We start from the raw sequence: 15,566 nt of genomic DNA, 5'->3' as shown, positions 1-15,566 counted from the left end.
GTAATAAAATAGAGAGACGCATATGCTGGACTGTTTAACTACTCATTGTAAAACAGAGACTGGAAAAAACAAAGTGTGGTCAAGTATGGTGAACTGAGACAAGCCACTAATTTTAGTGGAAACTGTGTAATTCCTTATTTTGCCTGAAGAGGCACTGCAGGGAAATTAAATTTGAGATTTTGGATTCAGCCACGGATTACAGATTGCAGGATGATCTCCGCAGTAAAACACCTGGTGATCATATTATTTTCAGGGTTTCTTTAAACAAAAAGATCATAAACAGTGGACAATGGGGCTATGGCAGTCAGATCTTTGGGATGAAGTGATTGATTCCATTCACTGCATATTGGCCATGCCTTCTTACTGCAACTCGGCTCATATTCAAATGGTGAAGATGGCGGCACCCTGTTAATCAGTAGGGTTGCCTGGAGAACTTTATGTTCTAAGGCAGCCAGTAGCTTTTTGGCCACCCTTATGTGACTCTCTGTTTTTATTTAATCTGAGTGACTCTCGGTTTTATTAATGGCAGTGCCCATTTCCTTTATATACAGTGACTACAGACCTATCTTTACCTATCTCACCTCCAAACATACTCCTCATCCATAGTGCCCCAAATATTATTAGTGCCCCCCTTTATGCACCCTAATTAGTTTTGGCATAACAGTAAAGAGTGGGTAGGTAGGTTCAGCACCACCATTAGATAAAAAGGTGCTCCTGGTAGGTAGGTAAAACCCTCATTAAGTATGTAGATCTCTTTTAGTAGGTGGCCTGGTAGGTAGGGCCCCTCATAAGTAGGCTCCTCAGTAAGTAGTTAGATTCCGCCAGAAGGTTGGTGGGTCTCGCATTAAACTAGTAGGTATTTCCAATAAAGTAGATTGGTTGACTCCATTAGGTAGGTCCTCCTGATAAGTTGATAGGTAACTCGATTTCTCACATCAACATTGTCTTTTTCTTGCTCCAAACTGGGGCAGGTTCCAACTGGAGCTAGAACTTGGTCTGCTTAAGGTCGCTGTACATTTTAAACTTTTGACCACTGTACCCACCACCCAACGGCCGCCAGTATACTGTGTATGGGTCCTGACCATAAACTGACAGGCGATGTCAATGAAAATAGGGGGTCGGGGAGTGATTTTCCATTGCTTTGGGAAAGATAAGCCACTGTGAGTTCCGCCCCCCCCCCCCCCCCCCAGAGAACACAGGAATGCTCGGCCATGCTGTACGTTGCTGTGTATGCGGAGGATGGGGGCAGGTCGGCGGGAGAGATAACATATTGAAGCTCTATGGCCACAAGCTGATCGATGAGGGCATAGATCCTCACCAGTCATCCTATATATTTTCAGTCCTATACGTCATAGAGAAATGCAATGGGATAATTTAAGTGGACATTATAAGATACCTAGATTTGTCCTCTATTGCTTTTCTTAACCAAAATCATTTACAAGTAATAATAACTGCTTATTTTCACCACTTACTAACACATCCTCATCTGGTTATTTGTTCTTGGAAGCAATTACACCCATGCAGAAAATCATTTAACACTTTCCGAAAATGATGAATGTGACCAAAATAACTGGGCCTATAATGAATATCCAGACATGAAAGCTCAGAAATCCGCACAGTCCAAATATTCCAAGTGACGTCCATGTATTTATTGCTGAATGAGCCCGTTGTATGATGAGATATTTAGTCACACTTCATCGGTCAGTGAGTGTTAAAGTAATATTTATTAACTGAGAAAGCAAACATGATGGGATGTTCAAGGTCTGGCTGATGTTGGAGAGATCCTTTAAGACTTAAGACTTCTATGGAGTCAGCTGTTATCTCATACTTTAGGGAGATTTATTTTTAGGCTTCATTTCCATCAATTTAGTAACTTTCCTTCATGAATTATAATTTTTAGGAAACAAATGTGATCATCGGATGCTGTAGAATAGTTATCAACCACATTCTAGTTTTTTAAAAGCAAATTCTATCTTAAAGGGTTTGGGAAACCAAGATTTGTTTCAAACCTTTTGCAAAGTTCTGAACCAGTTAGTAAAGACCGTGATAGCACAATAAAAATACACATAAAAAAACAACAAAAAAAGATATGCTCTGCCCTGTATCTCTAGCCGCCTTCAGGCCACTTAGCCAATCACTGACTGAGATGGGACAGTGCTGTGGCCAGGGATTGGCTGAGCAGGCTGTCACTCTTGAGACGAGAGTCACAGCCTGTTCAGCCAATCACTGGCTGCGGTGCTGTCCCATCTCAGTCAGTGATTGGCTGAGTGGGCTGGAGGCGGCTGAGGTGGACACCGGAGACTAGAGAAGAAGGACACCGCCACCAGGGGAGTGTGCACAGGTAAGTAGGGATGAGTGAACTTGCTGAACCACACTAAAACAGACTCCTGCAACCTTTTGGCTGTGGTTCGTTTAAGGTTCAGTTTGGACAAACCCGAACTTTACCTCAAAGTTCGTCGAACCTGCCCAAACTGAACTTTTTGAAAAATTTGCTCTAGAAAAAATCCTTCTATGACAGGAGCCAAAGATGATGGAATGGATGATGGCACAAATGAAAGATGGTGATGGTAGTCAGAAATGTTAGGTGGCAAACAAGGTCAAGGGCAAAGAACTGCCCCTATTTACCGCTTCAAGTCTTTCCCTAGGTCTTTCCTTGAACACCAAACCTTACACCAGATACAAGTCAACCTCACTGTTCCCGCAACCATCCATATGTTTACACTGGTCTAGAAAAATTTCCCTAACAGAACAACAAGCAAGCACTAAGACCTAGAGACCAAAAAAAAAAGATGAAGATGATGAGTGTATGTGGATAGTGTCGCTGGCTATTCACGTTAAACATAATGCATATCAGTCTGTAAGTGATCTGGTTACCCAAATCGCATGACTCTGCACTGAACTGAGCCAAGTTTCTAGCATTTCATTGATGATCTTAGCTATAGTCATCCGTCACTGTTCTGTTCACAGTGCGGGAGGATACAACTATTTCCAAAGTTAGGATGAAATGAAAAGTTAGTGAAAAGTTAAAGAAAAAATTGAAAACTGTAGACCGTCCCAAATTTGCCGGAACTGTTTGTACTTTTTCAGTGCAATACCAGAAAAAGAGAAGTGAGTACTGGGGTCAGGTAAAAGGGATTGTACTATAGGAACTAGGATCTGCATTTGGAGTCTGGTCTGGGGCCTAAATCTTGGAGTCTGATGAGAACTATGATTTGATTTCTAGATATTGGTCTCTGGTTTGGGGTCCAAATACTGTGGTCTGGTCTTAAAGATGAGCATTAGGATCTGGTGCCTGCAATATTTATGGTTGTGTACACTATTCCATGTATCCTGACCTATGCCTGTTAGTTAGACAATGCTTGCCTGCCTGACCCCTTCTGTAACATTTACTTTTTCCCGTTGCCGACCTGGACTGTATTTGAGCCACCTGCCCTGACTTTCCTCTGCTGATTCAACCCTGAAACCATTCCGATTCTCTTGTTGAGGACTTGGCCTGCTGACCACATCTTTACTGCCTAAACCAGATCAACCTTCCGCAATAGAAGTTTAGCTTCCTAAAGTAGGATAAAGGATGAAGATCTAGAGGGCACTTAGACGCCAGTTTTGTACCATAGTGGGTCCACATCTCCAGCCATTACAGCGTGCATGCAATGATCATGACTTGGTACCGATGCCCTCTCTTCTTAAAGGTACTTCCAAGACACGAGGGAAGAAGTGGAGCACTGGAGAGACATAGAGGTAATACATTTTCTTGTTCCCTGGACAAGAATTATGGGGGGGAAAAGTTGCCCTTGTAGGTAGCTTCACTTACTGCCAGGAAAGTAGCTAAAATACAAGGTAGAGGGTTTCAGCAGGAAAGTCAGGAAGGGTCTCCACTGCCTAGATAAACAGATCACTGATCTCAGGGAGACCAGCCAAAGTAAACACTGCCGGCTGCTGGTTAAAGCGCTCAATGCAGTGAAATCTTAGGTGCATTGCTCCCTGGGAAAAATGAATATGCAAAAAAAAAGATCCCATGGAGCCTCATTTAAGAGTCTCGAAACACAGGACTAGCCAGATATGCCTCCAGGAAACATCTCCCAGAAACAGCTGTCTGTGGATGGATACCTGGCCTTGGTTCTTCCCTTGTCATTAAACTGACTTATAGGGCCATTTAATGTGGTGATTTTGGTGGTTTCCCTACAGGAGCCACCCCTTGGCTGGGTCCTTCCTATCTGGCTAGTCCTGTGTTTCGAGACTCCTAAAGAGGCTCCACAGACTCTTTTTTTGCATCTCCACTAGATGACAGCACCATTCTCCATGCTGCACCTCTACCAACGAATGTGTACAGGACTTAAAGGAGCTGCGCTCTACCTGTTTGTCAAAGTATTAATAACTCAACCCTAACAAGCGGCCATGACAAATGTTAATAGCCAAGGACTCTGACAGCACTGACATCAAACTGTTGTTTTTCTTCAGACGTGTGAGCAGCTCTCGACACAAAGTGGCTTATGTACATCAGCAGTCCCCCATTGTCATTCATCATCCCATATTACACACTACTCAGTAATGGTTTACGACTGTCTGCTCCACAATAAATCACTTCCACCAAAAACAAAACCCGCAGGAACTATGTCTTAACTAGGGAATGTCAAGTGCTGCGTGCAGAATTCCTTCCCTCGGCCGCAGTCTTCCAGCTACATAATTGCAGATCCTTATCGCGGCCTCTTGATGGAGGTGTCATAAATATAAGTTGTGATGTGCTTTCTCTCAAAATATCTTCCACTTCCAAAATAAATCCTGCAGAGAGTAATCTTTCCAATGCAGCCTGTTTTCTTAAAGGGGATCTGTCGGTTCTACTTATAAGTCTGTTTGGGGGTCCCGGGTCCGAATCTGACCAAAGACAACAGTCTGAGATTGACAGAACTGACTGCCAAGACCCCCCGCATGTAACATACAACAATCCCACCAAATATAACACAATAATAAAACCACATTTCATTCCGGATGGGGTCATCACAGCTTTACTAAATACATTCGAAAACGTGTTAGTGGAAGTACTGGAGAAGTGATCTGACCCCATGACTCCCAGAGAGCAGGTCCACCTTCCAGATTTAATGCTCTTTATTTTTCTCATTTACTGGTGTTGTGACTTAAAGGATAAAGATAGAGAATGAGAGAAAGACCAGGACATTCGAGTTTGGCCGAACCCAAACAGCAAGTTCACTCATCGCTAATTTTCATTAACAACCATTTATCCCCTTAGATGCCACAGTTAATAGTGGTTGCAGCATCTAGGTTAGGGATGGGGAAACTTTGGCCCTCCAGCTGTTGCAACACTACAATTCCCATCATGCCTGGACAGCCGATGCTAAAAGTTCCTCATCCCTGATCTAGGTGGTTAGGCAGAGGAAGCCCCCTTCATCACCCAATCAAGGAGTGCCATTAGGATGGTCTACTGAAGGTCTCCATGCCTAAAATAATTCCACTGCAATTATGCCCTGCCAAAGGCTTGGTGTAATAGGAGATTTCTAAAATTATAAAACACTGCAATGTATTAGTATTGGAATGTACTGTAAGACAACAACAGCCGTGATTACTACGGAACTTACGTAGTGCTGGTGTCACTGAGATCCCGGCCGGAGTGTATACACATAGTATGATCTTCTCTGATCCTGGCCGTTCCGTGTCCCGCCGTGTCATGGAACAGCCAGTGTCTTACTACATGGTAACATAGCCTAAAAACGTAAGCTTGATCGCATTTTGTCCCCTACAGGGACTGAATGTGGAACCAAAAAGAAATTTAAAAAAACAACATTTTTTATATTTAAATATTTTGTTACTGCTAAAAACACACTTTTACGTTTTTTAAAAGAAAAAAAAAATAATTAATAATTAAAATGTAACTGGTATTGCCTTATTTGGAAATGCCTAAACTATTTAAATGTATTTGTCAGGAACGTACCTTGTCAGGATCCAGCACCACCCACTGCTCCCTCTCAGGTGCCGCCCCAAACCCTCAGTCTGTCCTGGCAGCATTCTGGTACCGGAGAGCCCCGGACCACTCTCCGCCTGACTAGTGACCTCATGGTTCGCCAAAGACATTCCTGGTTGCCAGAGATACCATGGGGCCGCATCATTGGACGGGATCCTAACAAAGCAGCAGCTGAGCCCCTCTTTATTGTGTTTGTACATCTTGTCTGCGTTTTTTGTTCCACCTACCCAGGCCAGAGACTGTCGCCCAGTTGCTCGCTGCCGTTTAGGGCAGATCGCAGCAAGTAGGCAGGGACAGTGGGCGGGATTCAGTTCAGGATCCACTGTCTGTGTCTTCTGAGCGACTAGTCTATTCTATTTATCGGTACAATCAGGACTTTAAAAACAAATCAATTTTAGAATTGCTTTTTATTTGTCACTTTGTCTACCAGAAAGTGTGGATTAAACAGGAATCGGAACATTATATGTACCCTGAAATGGGATCAACAAAGAATACAGCTCACCCTCCAAAAAAAAAACTCTAAATCAGCCCCATAGCTATAAACAGTTATAACAAAGTTTTGTTTATTTTTAGTTTTTTGTTTTTTTTTAATAAACATAACAAAAACAACATACATTTGAGCTTTTTTCATCAAACGTTCTTGTTGCTTCACAATATATTATATACATATGTACTTTTGACAGACATATAGAGTATGTATACAATTTTTATTCCTATTTTTGTTGGCGTTGTAAGGAAGAGCTGTGAGACAACGACCGGAGCAGAGAAAGAGCAGACTATAAGATACGAAGGAAAAAACAACAACTTAAAAAATTAATAGTGGTGCCAAACCTTTGTTTTTCCTCCATGTAATGTTGGAGCAATGTTGAATCTAATCCTCCCTATAAGTCCGTGAGTCACTTAGTACGTCGTCCGCTCCGAAATGTCTGCAGCAGATGGGAACCATCTCCTAATGGCTTCCGGAATTTCATGTGGTAACATATTTTGCCATCTGTAATCCGTACAGACAATCCATACGAGCCTGTCCTTCACCTTCCCTGAGTTTCCTCCGAGCGGTCGTCTAGTTTTGTTGACCAGAAGACTCCTCTCCGCAGCATAAACATAAAAAGTGAATAAGCGACATAACAAAAGTCATCAATGTCCTTCCGCAGGACGCCTCTGGTGGGAGGCGCGACTCAATGACCCGCGGAATAGATTGTTTGCCACTAATTGGGTCGTCATCCTTCTGATGAGACAGTAATGGTCATGTTCGACATCTCCGCTACTAAAACAGGTGAAATATAGGAATTTAGGCTGAATTATGAAAGCGCAATAAAGGTGATCACAACACGATAGTTTCATGGGGTGTTACACAGAATGGACTTGTAAAGGGAAACTCGTAATTAAAAAAATTACTAGCTACTTCCCCAAATAGAAATAAAAAAAGTATAAAATTAGAAATATAAAGGATTGCTTGTGGGGCTTACAGCCATATGATATATAAGATGATGTCCATAGCTGGAAAGAGTTACAGTCAATGTGCCATATGCTTAGATAGTGACAAACAAAATCTGACCCTGAGTGGCACCAAATCACTTTGCATTAAAACTTTACTTTTACTACTACTGTGGTTGATGACTCAGGACCATGTGAACTTTTTTTTATTTATTGTTACCATTTTTTTGTTGTTCCCATACTATGTCCCCTGATGGTCTCACATTATTGGGGAAAACACGTAGGGACTGACTACTCTACTATGTAGGAGGAAGTATGTATGTTTTCACATATCCTGGGGTCTTTGTCTCATGCTAGAGGGGTATCTAGTATGTTGTCATTGCCGAGACCTATAGTTGGTATATTTAGGTTACTAGGTGGTGTACAGCCCGGCATTAGATTAATGGTGGTAAACCCATATTTATTTTTTTACTATACTGTTGTGGATTCTTATATTGATCAGATTGGAGAGTTGTACTTTTTTGTAATCTCCATTTTTTTAATTAAATATCGTAAAAGTTACTTTCTAATGCAATGTCATTCTGAGGCAATTTGCCTATAGGTTGCTATTACACTGTACCTCTAAGTACCTCTAATGCTCCAAACATGGGGAGCATTATAGCAGTTGTTATTTGGGGGTAACGGTGGAAGAATAATCACATGGATCTGGTGAGATCAATAAATGCTTGTGTAATGCTTGGCACTCTAATGGGCATTCTGACTGGGACTCTTTATGGAGCATTCTTTCTGGCATTCTCTATGGAACATACGGGTAATACAGTTTATGGGGGCACTCTATGGCCACCACAGTTTTGTTCATCATTCTCTATGGAACATACTGGTAATACCGTTTATGGACGTACTCCATGTCCTCTATGGCTACCAGTTTTGTGTGGCATTCTTTGATTGACTCTTTCTAGTTATATAGTTATAGTTGTAGTTGACTGTAGTATAGTTATAGTTGATACAACAGGTGTGAGAAGTTATGAGGCAGCACCGCTACTACTGATCAATGCAACACGCTTGCTCTGGACACAGGTGAACCGCTCCAGGTAGAGGTAAATATGCAGACTCTGTAGCTTAGAGGGTGCTAATGGCATAAAAATACTGGTACAAGTGGGTAGAAAAAATAAAGTGCCAAGCACTCACCCATAGTAGCAGCCAATTCTGTATTTTTATTAGGTATCTTCACATAATGCGGGATGGGGAGCAATGCAGGCCCGCTTCACTGCCGACGACTGTTTCGGGACTCCTCCCTTCTACTGGTCAGTTGACGCTACAATACTTCACGCTTGTTAGGGTTACTTTCGCCTTGGCAATCATTTACCGTTTATTATGGGCATTTTCGTTGACATTTTGTTTTGTTGACATATGTTTTATGGGGGTACTCTCTGACTGGCACTGTTCTATGGGGGTACTCTCTAAATGGCAAAGTTTTATAGGGGTACTCGATAAATGACTTGGGGGGTCCTAAATTACAATGTTTTATGGGGGTACTCGCTGACTGGCACTTTTATATGGGGGTACTCGCTGACTGGCATTATTTTATGGGGTACTCGCTGACTGGCACTTTTTTATGGGGGTACTTGCAGACTGGCACTGTTTTATGTGGGTACTCGCTGATTGGCATTGTTTTATGACCTCATATGACTCCCTGACTGTCACTATTTATAGGGGTACACACTGACTGGCAACGGTTTAGAGGGGTACTTACTGACTGCCACTGTTTTAGGGGGGTACTTGCTGACTGACACTATTTTATCAAGGAAGTCGCTGGCTGGCACCGTTTACTCACTGACTGGCCCCATTTTATAGGGGTACTCGCTGACTGGCACTGTTTTATAGGGTACTCACTGACTGGCACCGTTTTATGGGGTACTCGCTGACTGGCACCATTTTATGCAGGTACTCGCTGACTGGTACAATTTTATGGAGTAGTCACTGACTGGCACTGTTTATGGGATACTCGCTGACTGGCACCAATTTATAGGGGTACTCGCTGACTGGTACTGTTTTTGGGGGTACTCTCTGACTGGCACCGTTTTATAGGGGTACTCATTGACTGGCACTGTTTTATCAGAGTACTTGCTGACTGGCACTGTTTTATGGGGTACCCCCTGATTGTCACCATTTTATAGGGACACTCTAGTTGACAATGTTTTATGGAGGACCTCACATGCTGGTACTCCTACTAAAGGGACTATTTTATTCTATCTAACTTCTTACAGATTTTACGCCGGAGCCTTGGGAGTTTCACATTACATCTCTGCACTAGAGAAATGTGATCATGGGGAAAATCCCTTTAAGTGAACAATTCAATTAGAAAACTGTGTAATATTTTATTTCAGTTATTTATTTATTTTTGACTTTTTAAAGACCTAAACTGAGTAGAGTAATGGAGGCAATGGCCCAAAATTCATCTGTCCTCTATATCTCCCGGGGACTGGTAGAAACAGTGTCAGTCAGGGAACAGAACGGATGATGGATCTCTAAGTCACAACTCATTCCGGTTCAAGAAAATTCAAAGGATGCTAATGGGTTAAATACTGGAACTATTGTGAAAAAGAGAGAACATTAATTGACATAATCTTTAAATACCAGTTTGTCCTCGCTATTCACCCGGCTAATCTGCTTATTCAGGGAGAATGGCAGCGGTCCAAGGATTATACCACCATCGTTTCCAAAAACTCTTTGGAATGGGGATTGTGTGGGTCTATTATTGGCCACGCCTGGTCCCCCTCATTCAGTGTCTATGGAGGCCTGTCTGCCTCACAGTTTGGGGGCCCATGTTTTGCTAATTTGTTCCATTCCCATGTGAAAAGGGGACAGTCTGCTTGGAAAGGCGCATACACTCAGGCAGGCACTACAGCCCGCCTTTATTCACTTGAGGGAGAAATTAACTCATTGATGCTCCTCATTGAAATCCAGGTCAAACAGGGATAGAAAGGGCAATTATTTGTGAATTGCAGCATATTAGAGAGTCTAAGGGCCCAACAAACCTCTCTTCTATCCCCGCTGCTTGGCTGCGGCCTGGTACAAATGCTCACAATGCATCCCATATTGGCTTCTTATATCGGCCTAAGAAGTTATGTGTGAACAAAGGAGAGAAAAGAGGACTTGTATTTGCATTTACTAAATATTTGACACCCCAATAAGAACAGGTGGGCTCGAGGGTGACCTTAGGGATGTGCAGATCGGCTCACATCCAATATCAACATCCAAGGGGCTGTTCAACATTTTCTTTTTTTTCTTTCAAATCAACGAGTGCCAGAAAGTGTAATTTACTTCTATTAAAAAAATCTCAAGTCTTCCAGTACTTATGAACTGCTGTATGTCCTGCAGGAAGTGATGTATTCTCTCCAGTCTGACACAGTGCTCTCTGCTGCCACCTCTGTCCATGTCAGGAACTGTCCAAAGCAGCAGCAAATCCAAAGAAATCCCAAAGAAAACCACTCCTGCTCCCCAGACTGGAAAGAATAGACCACTTCCTGCAGGCAACAGCAGCTGATAAGTACTGGAATAGGATCTTTTAATAGAAGTAAATTACAAATCTCTGGCACTTTCTGGCACCAGTTGATTTGAAAGAAAAAAAAAGAAAATGTTGAACAGTCCCTTGGATGTGGATATTGGATGTGAGCCTGGTTCCGGGTGTTAGCAGTATTATTCAGGCTCTGCATAATGTGGAGATTACTTGGATTTGGATGATTTGGATATAATATAGCCATATATTGGTATTATTTGATCACCTCTTCTCTCTGTTCTTCTATTGCACTCTTTTCACCCAATCACAGCACACCTTACACACTGTAGAGGAAGTTAGTCCCTTCGGTGGGGGAGGAGCAAGAGCTTTCCGTTCAGGACGGTGTGGAGAAAGGACGCAAGTTAGATAGCTCTCCACAGCAGTCTTGTCCGGGCCCTGGCCCTCTGCCATGTCCCCGTGTCCAGTCTTAGCTAGTGCCTCGCATGGGTAGGACGCAAGACACCACACTGTTACCAACCTTCTCACAAGTACCCACACAAAGCACTATGCAGTGTTAAACCTCTCAGGAGAGGACTAGCCAAAAGACCACCTCAACTCACGCCGTGGATTAGGAGAAGTAATGGTGCAGGACAGTATCCACTATAGAGCCACAGAGCCAGGAACTGATCCGGGTGGAGCAAAGTTGCAGTAAGCCTATGAACTCCATCTCACAGCGCGGGTGTCAGCAGGGAACCCTCAGCATTCCACTCAGCTCAGGTAACAAGATCTGGGACCTGTGTCATCCATTAGTACGGTTCGGCCAATGCTAGTGGGCATAAAGTGGTGTGAAGACTAAAGCAAGGGTCAATACAGAGGCACAGGTGTTCTTCTTCTACAAGTATCCTATCGTATCCTCCAACATCCCGGCAGAGCACATTTCTACATGGGTTGAGACTTTCACGGCATCCTCCTCTCTGCTACTCTACCTCAGCACAACTCTACCGACTCGACTATATCCTACACTGCACTCATCCTATAGATCTGATTTTCCTATGTTCAAGTATTTATTGGAACTTTGTCAAGTATGTATTTGAGACTTTCTGCATTACTTGTTGCACCTTTACAAGTAGTAAACCAACCCAAGTAGAACTGTGCTCTGCTGGGATGTTGGAGGATGAGCTAGAAGAATACTTAGAAGAAGAAGAACACTTGTGTCTGTGTATTGAACTTTTGTTAGTCTTCACACCACCTTATGCCCACTAGATTTGGCTGAACCGCCCTAGAGGGTGACACAAGACCCAGACCTTGTTACCTGGGATGAGCGGAATGCTGAGGGTTCCCTGCTGACAACCGTGCTGCGAGATAGAGTTCCTAGGCGTACTGTAACTTTGCTCTATCCGGATCAGTTCCTAGCTTACTGCTGTCTGTGGATACTGTCCTGCTCTGTGATTCTCCTAGTCCACAGCGTGGGTAGAGGTTGTCTCTGACTTGTCCTCTCTTGAAAGGGGTTTAACACTACATAGTGTTTTGTAGCATTACTGAGAAGAAAACTGTTAGCTGTGTCCTGTCTTGCTTCCTACCCATACGGCGTTCTAGCTAAGACTTACCTAAGTAGGGGACCTGGCAGAGGGCCAGGGCCCAGAGAGGACCACTGTAGAGAGCTGTCTAGTTTGCGTCCTTCCTCTACAATGTCCAACACGAAAGACCTATACACTTCCTTCACCCATGTGACTTACCTCCTCCAGGGCATCCAAAGTGCGCTGTGAGTGGGTGAAGAGTGCTAACAGAAGAAATAAAGAGGGAGATGATAGGAAAGAAGTTCAGATTCCAATTGGTTCGCAGATCCATGTGACATACAAATAAACAATAACCCTTTACACACTTACAGTACATACATATGTAGTTGCGACATCTAGTGGCGAAACTTTATCACTTCTTTCATCACCACTTTAACACAATAAGTACAGACTTTTCTGAAGGGTGTAACCAATAGAAACACCCGTGGGAGGACACCACATAGTGCTGTTCTGTAATGTCCTGTACAATATATTGTGCTGTACTGTAATGTTCTGTACAGTATATAGTGCTGTACTCTGTAATTTCCTGTACAGTATATAGTGCTGCTCTGTAATGTCCTGTACAGTATAGTGCTGCTCTGTAATGTCCTGTACAGTATAGTGCTGCTCTATAATGTCCTGTACAGTATATAGTGCTGTTCTGTAATGTCCTGTAAAGTATATAGTGCTGCTCTGTAATGTCCTGTACAGTATATAGTGCTGCCTCTGTAATGGCCTGTACAGTAAAGTGCTGCTCTGTAATGTCCTGTACAGTATATATAGTGCTGTTCTGTAATATCCTGTACAGTATATAGTGCTGCTCTGTAATGTCCTGTACAGTATAGTGCTGCTCTATAATGTCCTGTACAGTATAGTGCTGCTCTGCAATGTCCTGTACAGTATATAGTGCTGTTCTGTAATGTCCTGTACGGTATATAGTGCTGTTCTGTAATGTCCTGTATAGTATAGTGCTGCTCTGTAATGTCCTGTACAGTATATAGTGCTGCTCTGCAATGTCCTGTACAGTATATAGTGCTGTTCTGTAATGTCCTGTACGGTATATAGTGCTGTTCTGTAATGTCCTGTATAGTATATAGTGCTGTTCTGTAATGTACAGTATATAGTGCTGTTCTGTAATGTCCTGTACAGTATAGTGCTGCTCTGTAATGTCCTGTACAGTATATAGTGCTGTTCTGTAATGGTCTGTACAGTATAGTGCTGTTCTGTAATGTCCTGTACAGTATATAGTGCTGCTCTGTAATGTCCTGTACAGTATATAGTGCTGCTTTGTAATGTCATGTACAGTATATAGTGCTGCTCTGTAATGTCCTGTTCAATATATAGTGCTGTTCTGTAATGTCCTGTACAGTATAGTGCTGCTCTGTAATGTCCTGTACAGTATATAGTGCTGCTCTGTAATGTACAGTATATAGTGTTGTTCTGTAATGTCCTGTACAGTATATAGTGCTGCTCTGTAATGTCCTGTACAGTATATAGTGCCACTCTGTAATGTCCTGTACAGTATATAGTGCCGCTCTGTAATGTCCTGTACAGTATATAGTGCTGTTCTGTAATGTCCTGTACAGTATATAGTGCTGCTCTGTAATGTACAGTATATAGTGTTGTTCTGTAATGTCCTGTACAGTATATAGTGCTGCTCTGTAATGTCCTGTACAGTATATAGTGCTGCTCTGTAATATCCTGTACAGTATATAGTGCTGCTCTGTAATGTACAGTATATAGTGTTGTTCTGTAATGTCCTGTACAGTATATAGTGCTGCTCTGTAATGTCCTGTACAGTATATAGTGTTGTTCTGTAATGTCCTGTACAGTATATAGTGCTGCTCTGTAATGTCCTGTACAGTATAGTGCTGTGCTGTTCTGTAATGTCCTGTACAGTATATAGTGCTGCTCTGTAATGTCCTGTACAGTATATAGTGCCACTCTGTAATGTACACTATATAGTGCTGCTCTGTACTGTCCTGTACAGTATATAGTGCTGTTCTGTAATGTCCTGTACAGTATATAGTGCTGCTCTGTAATGTCCTGTACAGTATATAGTGCTGTTCTGTAATTTCCTGTACAGTATATAGTGCTGCTCTGTAATGTCCTGTACAGTATATAGTGCTGTTCTGTAATGTCCTGTACAGTATATAGTGCTGCTCTGTAATGTCCTGTACAGTATATAGTGCCACTCTGTAATGTACAGTATATAGTGCTGCTCTGTAATGTCCTGTACAGTATATAGTGCTGCTCTGTAATGTCCGGTAAAGTATATAGTGCTGCTCTGTAATGTCCTGTACAGTATATAGTGCTGCTCTGTAATGTCCTGTACAGTATATAGTGCTGCTCTGTAATGTACAGTATATAGTGTTGTTCTGTAATGTCCTGTACAGTATATAGTGCTGCTCTGTAATGTCCTGTACAGTATATAGTGCTGCTCTGTAATATCCTGTACAGTATATAGTGCTGCTCTGTAATGTACAGTATATAGTGTTGTTCTGTAATGTCCTGTACAGTATATAGTGCTGCTCTGTAATGTCCTGTACAGTATATAGTGTTGTTCTGTAATGTCCTGTACAGTATATAGTGCTGCTCTGTAATGTCCTGTACAGTATAGTGCTGTGCTGTTCTGTAATGTCCTGTACAGTATATAGTGCTGCTCTGTAATGTCCTGTACAGTATATAGTGCCACTCTGTAATGTACACTATATAGTGCTGCTCTGTACTGTCCTGTACAGTATATAGTGCTGTTCTGTAATGTCCTGTACAGTATATAGTGCTGCTCTGTAATGTCCTGTACAGTATATAGTGCTGTTCTGTAATTTCCTGTACAGTATATAGTGCTGCTCTGTAATGTCCTGTACAGTATATAGTGCTGTTCTGTAATGTCCTGTACAGTATATAGTGCTGCTCTGTAATGTCCTGTACAGTATATAGTGCCACTCTGTAATGTACAGTATATAGTGCTGCTCTGTAATGTCCTGTACAGTATATAGTGCTGCTCTGTAATGTCCGGTAAAGTATATAGTGCTGCTCTGTAATGTCCTGTACAGTATATAGTGCTGCTCTGTAATGTCCTGTACAGTATATAGTGCTGTTC

Source organism: Dendropsophus ebraccatus, chromosome 8 (assembly GCF_027789765.1).
Source record: "Dendropsophus ebraccatus isolate aDenEbr1 chromosome 8, aDenEbr1.pat, whole genome shotgun sequence".
Classification (NCBI taxonomy): domain Eukaryota; kingdom Metazoa; phylum Chordata; class Amphibia; order Anura; family Hylidae; genus Dendropsophus; species Dendropsophus ebraccatus.
This window is presented reverse-complemented; position numbering follows the sequence as displayed.